At 40.1% G+C, this 8,599-nt stretch overlaps 1 non-coding gene across 1 annotated transcript; it reads right to left on the bottom strand.

Moving 5' to 3' along the window:
• Positions 1-1,335: 1,335 nt before the first annotated feature.
• Positions 1,336-1,473, bottom strand: LOC114815987. Its single transcript, XR_003763768.1, has one exon. It is a non-coding gene; the product is annotated as a small nucleolar RNA SNORA7 (small nucleolar RNA).
• Between the last annotated feature and the right edge of the window lie 7,126 nt (positions 1,474-8,599).

The following is an 8,599-nucleotide window of genomic DNA, read 5'->3' on the forward strand; positions in this document are numbered from 1 at the left end:
TTTAACAACGTTGTGATAGTAAAATGACAGGATTTAGTGACAGATTGAATATAATAATAATAATAATGGTGGTATTTGTTAAGCGCTTACTATGTGCAAAGCATTGTTCTAAGCCCTGGGGGGATACAAGGTGATCAGGTTGTCCCACTTGGGGCTCACAGTTTTAATCCCCATTTTACAGATGAGGTCACTGGAGCACAGGGAAGTGAAGTGACTTGCCCAAAGTCACACAGCTGGCAAGTGGTGGAGCCGGGATTAGAACCCATGACCTCTGACTCCCAAACCCGGGCTCTTTCCATTGAGAGGATAATGGCAATGTTATGGGTTCATGAGCTAGGCAGTAAAAGCACATTGTGGGCTGTTGTATAGTACTTTCCCAAGTGCTTAGTACAGTGCTCTGAGCATAGTAAGCACTCAAATACCATTGGTATTGTCTACATTGATGGGAAAGACAGAGGAACACAAGGTTTGTTTGGGAAGATGAAGAGGGTACGTCGAGTTTGAAGTGTCATTGGAATATCCTGAAGGCAGGAGGATATATGAGACTGCAGAGGAGAGAGAGAAAAGCCAATGAGGTAGATTTGGGAATCATCCATAGAGGAGGTAGTTGATTCTGTGGAAGTGGGTAAGTTCTCCAAGGGAATTGGTTTATTTGGAGACTAAAAGGGGACCCAGAACTGAGTTTTGAGGGACTCCATAGTTGGAAGGAGGAAGGCATAAAGGGAGCCTGTGAAAGAGATTGAGAATGAACAGCCAGAGAGATATGAGGAAAACCAGATGAGCAGAATCAGTGAAGCCAAGGTTAGATAATGTTTCAAGGAGAAGAGGGTGGTCCACAGTGTCCAAAGCAGCTGGGAATTAAAGGAGGATTCAGATGGAGTAGAGGCTGTTGGATTTGGCAAGAAGGAGGTCATGGGTGACCTCCATGGTCGTCCTTGAAAGATTCAATTTATATTTCTATATATAATAAGGTCTGAGGGAAATCAGACCAAAACTAAGTACTTATGGGCTGATAATTCTAGGTATTGGAATGGTAACATGCAGTTTAGTATTCTTCCAGTGTCCTATAATATTTCCTATGGTACATTTAAGTGCTTACTATGTGCCTGGCATTATTCTAAGCACTGGGATCTTGTCTTATGCCGTCGAGTCATTTCCGACCCATAGGTACACCACAGATACATCTCTCCCAGAATCATTCCGGGAGTGTATCCACAGAGTTATCTTGCTAAAAATATGGAAGTGGTTTATCGTTGCATCCTTCCACACAGTAAACTTGAGTCTCTGCCCTTGACTCTCTCCTGTGCTACTGCTGCCCAACACAGGTGGGTTTTGCTTTGTAGCAGATTGCCTTCCACTTACTAGCCACTGCTCAAGCTAGGAATGGAATGGGTAGGCCTCCAATTGACTTTCCCTCCCATAGCCGAGACTGGTAGAGTACTGGAAACTCTCCAGGTGTGACCCTGAAGGGGAAGCACTGGGATAGATACAAAGTAATCAGGTTGGTGATGGGGATTGTAAAACCTGATGTTTGGATCAATCAATGTCGATGTTGCTTCAAACCTGAATTAGAGAACCCTAATATTTGGGGGGTACAATCAATCAATTAATTATACTTATTAAGTGCTTACTGTGTGCTATACTAAGCACTTGGGAGAGTACAACACAGTGATATAACAGACACACAGAAGTTCCATTTCATTTCTTCTCAAATCTGAGAAGACTGCACTGTGATGTAGAAACTATAGTTCTGGACCTAAGATAATACAAATTAAGTATTGAAGCGGTGAACAGATTAAACAATGTTAATTAACAATTTTATTTAAATCCTGTTTTGTTAGACGTTTCTCATATTGTCTGGTTGATGGTTTTGACCTTTTTCCATGCTGAATATTTTTCAGAAATGGAAGAATGTTTTGAGGCATTTACTCCAAGTTCTATTCTAACTCTAAGAAAGGTTTTACTGTATCAAGGATATCTTAGCAGAAGCATCACTGTGACTTGTTAGAAGTATTTAAGGACTGTAAAGGTTCATTGGTCCTGAGAAGGAAAGGGGATAGGGGAGATTGAAATTAAGGCTAACTGGAGACTGTACCATGCTCCTACTCCTACAGCACTTCTAAACAAACATGATTCTTAGTAATCTCTCTGAGAGGTGCAAAGCAAATTAAATTCATAATGTACATATGACTTCCTGTTAATTTCAGGAAATGAAAAACTGAACTAGTGCTCAATTGGTCAATGAAGCACAGAGTGTACAATAAAAATGGACAACTGAATTTGTACCTATGACTTTTTTATGGTATACAAGTGCCAGTCACTGTTCTGAGCTCTGAAGTAGCTACAACTTAATAAGGTTGGACCTAATCTATGACCCAAACGGGGCTCAGAGTACTAATTTCCAATTTACAGATGAGGTAACTGAGGCACAGAGAAGTTAAGTGACTTGCCCAGGGTCACATAGCAGCCAAGTAGCCGAACTGGGATTTTAACGAGAAGCAGCGTGGCTCAGTGGAAAGAACCTGGGCTTGGGAGTCAGAGGTCATGGGTTCGACTCCCTGCTCTGCCACTTAGCTGTGTAACTGTGGGCAAGTCACTTCACTTCTCTGTCCCTCAGTTAACTCATCTGTAAAATGGGGATCAAGACTGTGAGCCTCACGTGGGACAACATGATTACCCTGTCTCTCCCCCAGTGCTTAGAACAGTGCTCTGCACATAGTAAGCGCTTAACAAATACCAACATAATAATAACCTGGGTCCTTTTGACTCCCAGGCCCATATCCTATCCACTGTTTCTCATTGGCATGATTGGCACCTACTTGATGTGGTTAAGATGTAAATTTCTTTTCTCTAGAAAGTCCTTTCTATTCCTCTGTAAGCCAAGACTATTTATCTTATACAAAAGACAAGTTAAAAAACAAAGTCTATTTTTCTGGGGCAAAATGTCATCACTTTGGTAGTCCACCATAGAAAATGAAAAGTTTGGTCCTAGGGTCACCACTGATTTGACAGAAAGTGTGAGGAAAGTTAGTTTAAAACAAGCAGAGAGAAACATCAAAAAGTGGTATTTAGTGCTTACTGGGTGGAGAGCATCATACTAAGTACTTGGAAGAGTAGAGTTGGAAAACACAGTCCCTGACATCAAGAATCTTACATTAAGTGTAATCAACTATAGAATGTGTATCTATTAAATTTAGGCAATTCATTTGCAGATATTTTGAATTATAAGATTGAAATTTAAGCAAGGATGGTGTAGCATGAATGACTTTTTGGTGTTTAGGGTAATGGAGACTTTCCCTAGATTCTTACCAGTTTATTTAATTTCATTATTATTTTTATGTACATGTTAAACACTTTCTATGTGCCAAACACTACACTAAGTGTTGGGGTAGATACAAGATAATCAGGTTGGACACAGCCCTAGTCCCACATGAGGCTCACAGTCTAAGTAGGCGGGAATAGGATTTAATCCTCATTTTTGCAGATGAGGGAATTGAGGCACAGAAAAATTAAATGACTTGTCTAACGTCTCTCAGTGAATAAGTGACAGAGCTGGTATTAGAACCCAGGTCCTCCGACTCCTAGGCCCATGCTCTTTCCAATATGTCACGCAGCTTCCTTTATGAATATGTTATAGTGGGTATACCATCCATAGAATGCTTTATAAATATATATATATATATATATTCATATTTGTTTGAAAAAGAAAGCAAGCTACCAGCTGAGTAAAATTCTTCTTCCAAAAGTCAAAACTTTATGTATTGGAGATGACTTTTTATTTATCTATGATTTCAACTCCACCTGTTTACCATTTTCTTGTTGAAAAGAATTAGTGTGTGGTAGATATGCAGATATGAAGCAACTGTACAGGTCTGTACTGAAATTAGAATATAAATCCATCTTTGATCCCATAGCAAATTATTCTCACTTTGAGTGTGGGAAAAGAAATATTTTTTCCGTTAAAAATGAAAATTTACAAATATTTTGTAGAAGGGGAACTTTAGATTTTAACACAAATCCTGACCAATTTTTGAGTGAAGCAAAAACAGCTGTTGGGGGAAGTAGCTAAATTATCCTACTGCCTTGAAGAACATCTGCCAGCATTTGTACATTTCTAGCTTTACCATTCTTCAGCACCTTGGCAGAAGTATAGAAAATGTGTAGAAGAAATCACTTATGTTCAAGAAAAACAATGGGGGATCCAAGTTCTTTGAAAACTGAAAGCCCCGTTTTTCAAATTAGTTTATTCTTCTTTCCAGTGGAAATGTATTGCATTCTCCATAGTAGAGGAAAGGAAAATAAAGAGTCCACTAGAAAGACCAGGTAAATGGGTCACATCACACCTTGAGATGCCCCCTTTAAGGAGCTCCAGCTTGGATGGATTAATGGATTCTTTTCCATTACACTTTATCTGGAATAGTAGTGACAGTATTAAGTGCTCATTATGTGCAAAACACTATACTGAGCTGTAGAAAGGGTGGGGGGAAACATAAGTGTGAGAATTAGGCAGGATTCCTGGTCCTCACAGTTCGCCTTTAAGAAATAAGGTGAGAAAAGACGTGCAATGGACACATTAGTGCTTAGTACAGTGTTCTGCACATAGTAAGCACTCAATAAATACAATTGAACAAAAGGAAAAAATAAATAATAAAGACACCAAATGACATAAAAGACAAGGACAGGGATAAATACTAAATAAAATAAACCTGCAGGTTACTGTGGATAGACCAGAGTTATTATGGATCTTTATATCAAACACATAATTAGTCTTCCCACCTTCAAAGCCTTCTCCTCCAAGAGGCCTTCCTTAACAAAGTCCTCCTTTTCCCTCTTCCACTCCCTTCTGTGCCACCTTGACTTGCTCCCTTTATTCATTCCTCCTTCCAGCTCCACAGCATCTATGTACATATCTGTAATTGTATTTATTTAAATGAATGTTTGTCTCCTGTTTTGGACTGTAAGCTCATTGGGAGCACGGAATGTGTCTGTTACATTGTTCTCTCCCAACCACTGAGTAAAGTGCTCTGCACAAAGTAAGTGCTCAATATTTTCGACCAACTTTCTGATTTATGCTGGTAGCATGTTGTCTCTATTTCTGTCCTTCCTGCTCCACTTTGTTCTATTTCTGCAGGTAGGAGGACCTGGAATAATGCAAGGTGGGATGCTTTCCTAGGAACTTGGCGATCTGTTGATTTGGGGGGGCCAACGCAGATGCTGCCACTGCTTCTATTCCTCCTGCAGAGATGGAGAATCCCAGAATCTTTATCCTTATTCTAGGAAAAATTGGAGGAAGGGTCCCTGTTATTCAGGAAGGTGGTTTTAAGGCCCAAAGAGATTGAGGTGTTACACTAGGTTCGTAGAATGGGTAGTAATAATAATAATTGTGATATTTGAGCACTTACTATGTATCAAGCACTTCACTAAGCATTGGGGTAGATACAAGCAAATCAGGTTGGACACAGGCCCTGTCCCACATGGGACCGCAGTCTTAATCCCCATTTTACAGATGAGGTAACTGAGGCACAGATAAATGAAGTGATTTGCCCAACTTCACAAAGCAGACAGAGCCAGCATTAGAACCCAGGACCTTCTGACTCACAGGCCCTTGCTCCATCCACTAGGCCATGCTGCTTTTCTAGGACCTAGAATTGGGCTTTTACTTAATCTATTATCTCCTGCTTCCTCCACCTAAAGATAAAAAGCCAGGTTTGAAGCAGACTAATCATGGGAACATACAATCAGGTTAGAAGCCAAGAGTTCTTGTTTCCTGGCCAAACCTTTTCTCCCGGCCTGACCTTTCCCCCATCTCAAATTTGCCCCTGACCTCACCTTTCCAACTCACCTCACCTATTCCCCTAACCAAACTTTTTCCCTGGCCTAACCTTTTCCTGTACTACTATACAGGACTACTACTGTAAGACTACTGTAAGACTATTGTAGTCTCCCAAGCTCTTAGTACAGTGGTCTTTACATAGTAAGCACTCAAGCAATACCCACTGATAATGGATCAAAAATACTGGAATCTTGCAAATAGTAAGGAAGTTTAGGCAATTAAATGCTCCTTTGCCCCTCTTTCAGGGCCATGTTTTAGGAACCAAAGCATTCATTCATTCAATTGTATTTATTGAGCACTTACTGTGTGTAGAGCACTGTACTAAGCACTTGGAAAGTACAATTGAGCAATAGAGAAAATCCCTGCCCACACCGGGTTTTCAGTCTAGAAGAGGGGAGACAGACATCAAAACAGGTAAAAAGCAATGGCCAAGAGGTCATAGTGAACTTCAAGTGACTGACTCTGGGTGTAGGCATCTCTTAGAAGATTCAGGGAGGGCTGATTCAGTGTCAGTTTTTCACTCACTGCAGGAATCCCGTAAAGAAGAACTCTCCTGTTTACCCCCCACCATCCTTCATCTCTCTGAAATCCTGAGCCTGGACATTGTAAGGAGGCATTCTCCCAGTAGCTCAAAGTTTAGACACATCCTGTTTGTGATAATGTCCATGTTACTTCTACTACTAATGATAATAATTAAGGTATTTAAGTGTTTACTAGGTGCCAAGCATGGTTCTAAGCACTGGACTAGATACAAGGTAATCAGGTTCGACACAGACCCTGTCCTATATGTGGCTCACAATCTTAATCCTCATTTTACTTCTCTTCCCAGTGCATTACATTAAACCTTCATATTTCAGTTCCAAATATTTGGAAAAATATCTGGAGGTGATATGAGGTTTTCTTATGTTTCTCCCCATTGGCTGTAATAGATTAGTTCTCCCTGCATGCCATGGGATAGTCACTGCCGCCCTGGGGCTTGCTGGGCACCATAATCCAGAACGTCTTCAAGAGTTTGGAGTTCAATACTAGAACTTTACCAGCGTGCTTATTAGGGAGCATCGAGCACACCTGGACCAAATGGTTCTCCAATTGAAACAAGCACACCTGATCCACACAGAGAATCAAGGATCAGTGAAGCAAACCAGTCCCCTGGGTTACACTGCTGTACACATCCCCCATCCCCATTCCCCTGTAAACATCTGCAGGAACAATAAGGAAGAAAGTCAGACACTTATTGTGTTTTAGGCCCCCTAAAGCATTCAAAAAACAATGTCCTTGAAGCAATGAGTCTATCCTCTCTAATAATTATTCTAGATAAGCATTATATAAAAGCATCAAAATAGAATCCTCCAACACACTTTGCTCACCTGTCCTAATATCTAGAATATTATCCCTTTCAATCACTCAATTATATTTACTCAGCCCTTAGCCTTCAAAATTCAGGATTGATGCTCAGGCTGTTTTTTCTTTCTCAATTTTAAACTGCTCTTTCACTTTTCCTTAGACTTCAGAAAGCACCAGTCTAGAAGGATAGCACAGATACCTTGAATCATAGCTTAGTTTTTGTATAGCTTTCATTCCCTAAGCAAATCTATATTACTTATCTCATTTTTACCCTCACAAACTCACTGTGAGGGAAGAAATTCAGGTGCTATATCTCCATTTTGTAGCTGAGGAAACCGGTGTCCAGAGAGGATGTTACTTGTGCTGTCCTCTAGACTGTATGCTCATTTTGGGCAGGGAATATGTTAAATATCTATGTGGTATGCCCCAAAAGCCTATTACACAGTAAGAGCTCACTAAATATGATTCATTGATTATTGATTGTGTGAAGTCACACAACAGGCTGGTGATAGCCCTCTGAGGCAAACTTGGGTGTTCCAGCTTCCAGACTGGTCCTTTTCCACTACAAGGTGCTGCCTCCAAATAGCTTATCTTCAAAAAAGAATGAGAGCCCCTATTACAGAAGGACAAATATTAAAAAAAATGGTAAAATCACTTTCCTTTCTGATATCTGCCCAAATTACTTTCTAGGTTAATCACTGGATTCTCCTATATGATAGACAGCATCATGGGATGCGTGGTTTGCATGTAATTTTCCTGACTTGGCAAGTTCTAAGGTACTGGAGATCTTTCCTTCCTCCCCCTATACCCACCTTCTTAATACATGTACACACATATATGCATACACACCTATACATGCAGATATAACATATATACACTATTATGTATGAAATATATATATATACACCTACACACACCATATCATTAAAATGTATTTGCACATACACACACACACCATTAAGTATAAACCTATTTGTACCTATCTGGGAAAGACCTGAATTTGTGTTGTTGTTCACTGAAATAAGTTCAGTGGTTAGTGAGTAATTGTCTGTATTGCTCATTTACTGTTCTGACTTGCTGATGCCAGGAGCATATTTTGTATCTCCGTTAATGGTCCTCTCAGTGCCTTTAACTTCAGGTCCAGGCCCCAGAGGAGTGGGAAAATGTCCAAACCACTTGTGATATGTCCAGATGACTCTGCTGAGTGAGTTCTAGATTTAGTTCACAGCCACCTGGAGACACCAAAGTGCAGTATGTTGTTCTCAGGGTGATAATTGGCCAGACTTCCATTTAAATAAAATCTTCTAAACTGAGAATTCAATCAGCACCCAGCCTGTTTAAAGAAATCCTTTATTTCCCCAAAGAGTCTTACTACACCCATCCCCTGGGTGAATTAAAATTTAGATTAAAAAATTTGGAAAT

The sequence above is a fragment of the Ornithorhynchus anatinus genome, chromosome 1 (assembly GCF_004115215.2).
Source record: "Ornithorhynchus anatinus isolate Pmale09 chromosome 1, mOrnAna1.pri.v4, whole genome shotgun sequence".
In the NCBI taxonomy this organism is placed as follows: Eukaryota; Metazoa; Chordata; class Mammalia; order Monotremata; family Ornithorhynchidae; genus Ornithorhynchus; species Ornithorhynchus anatinus.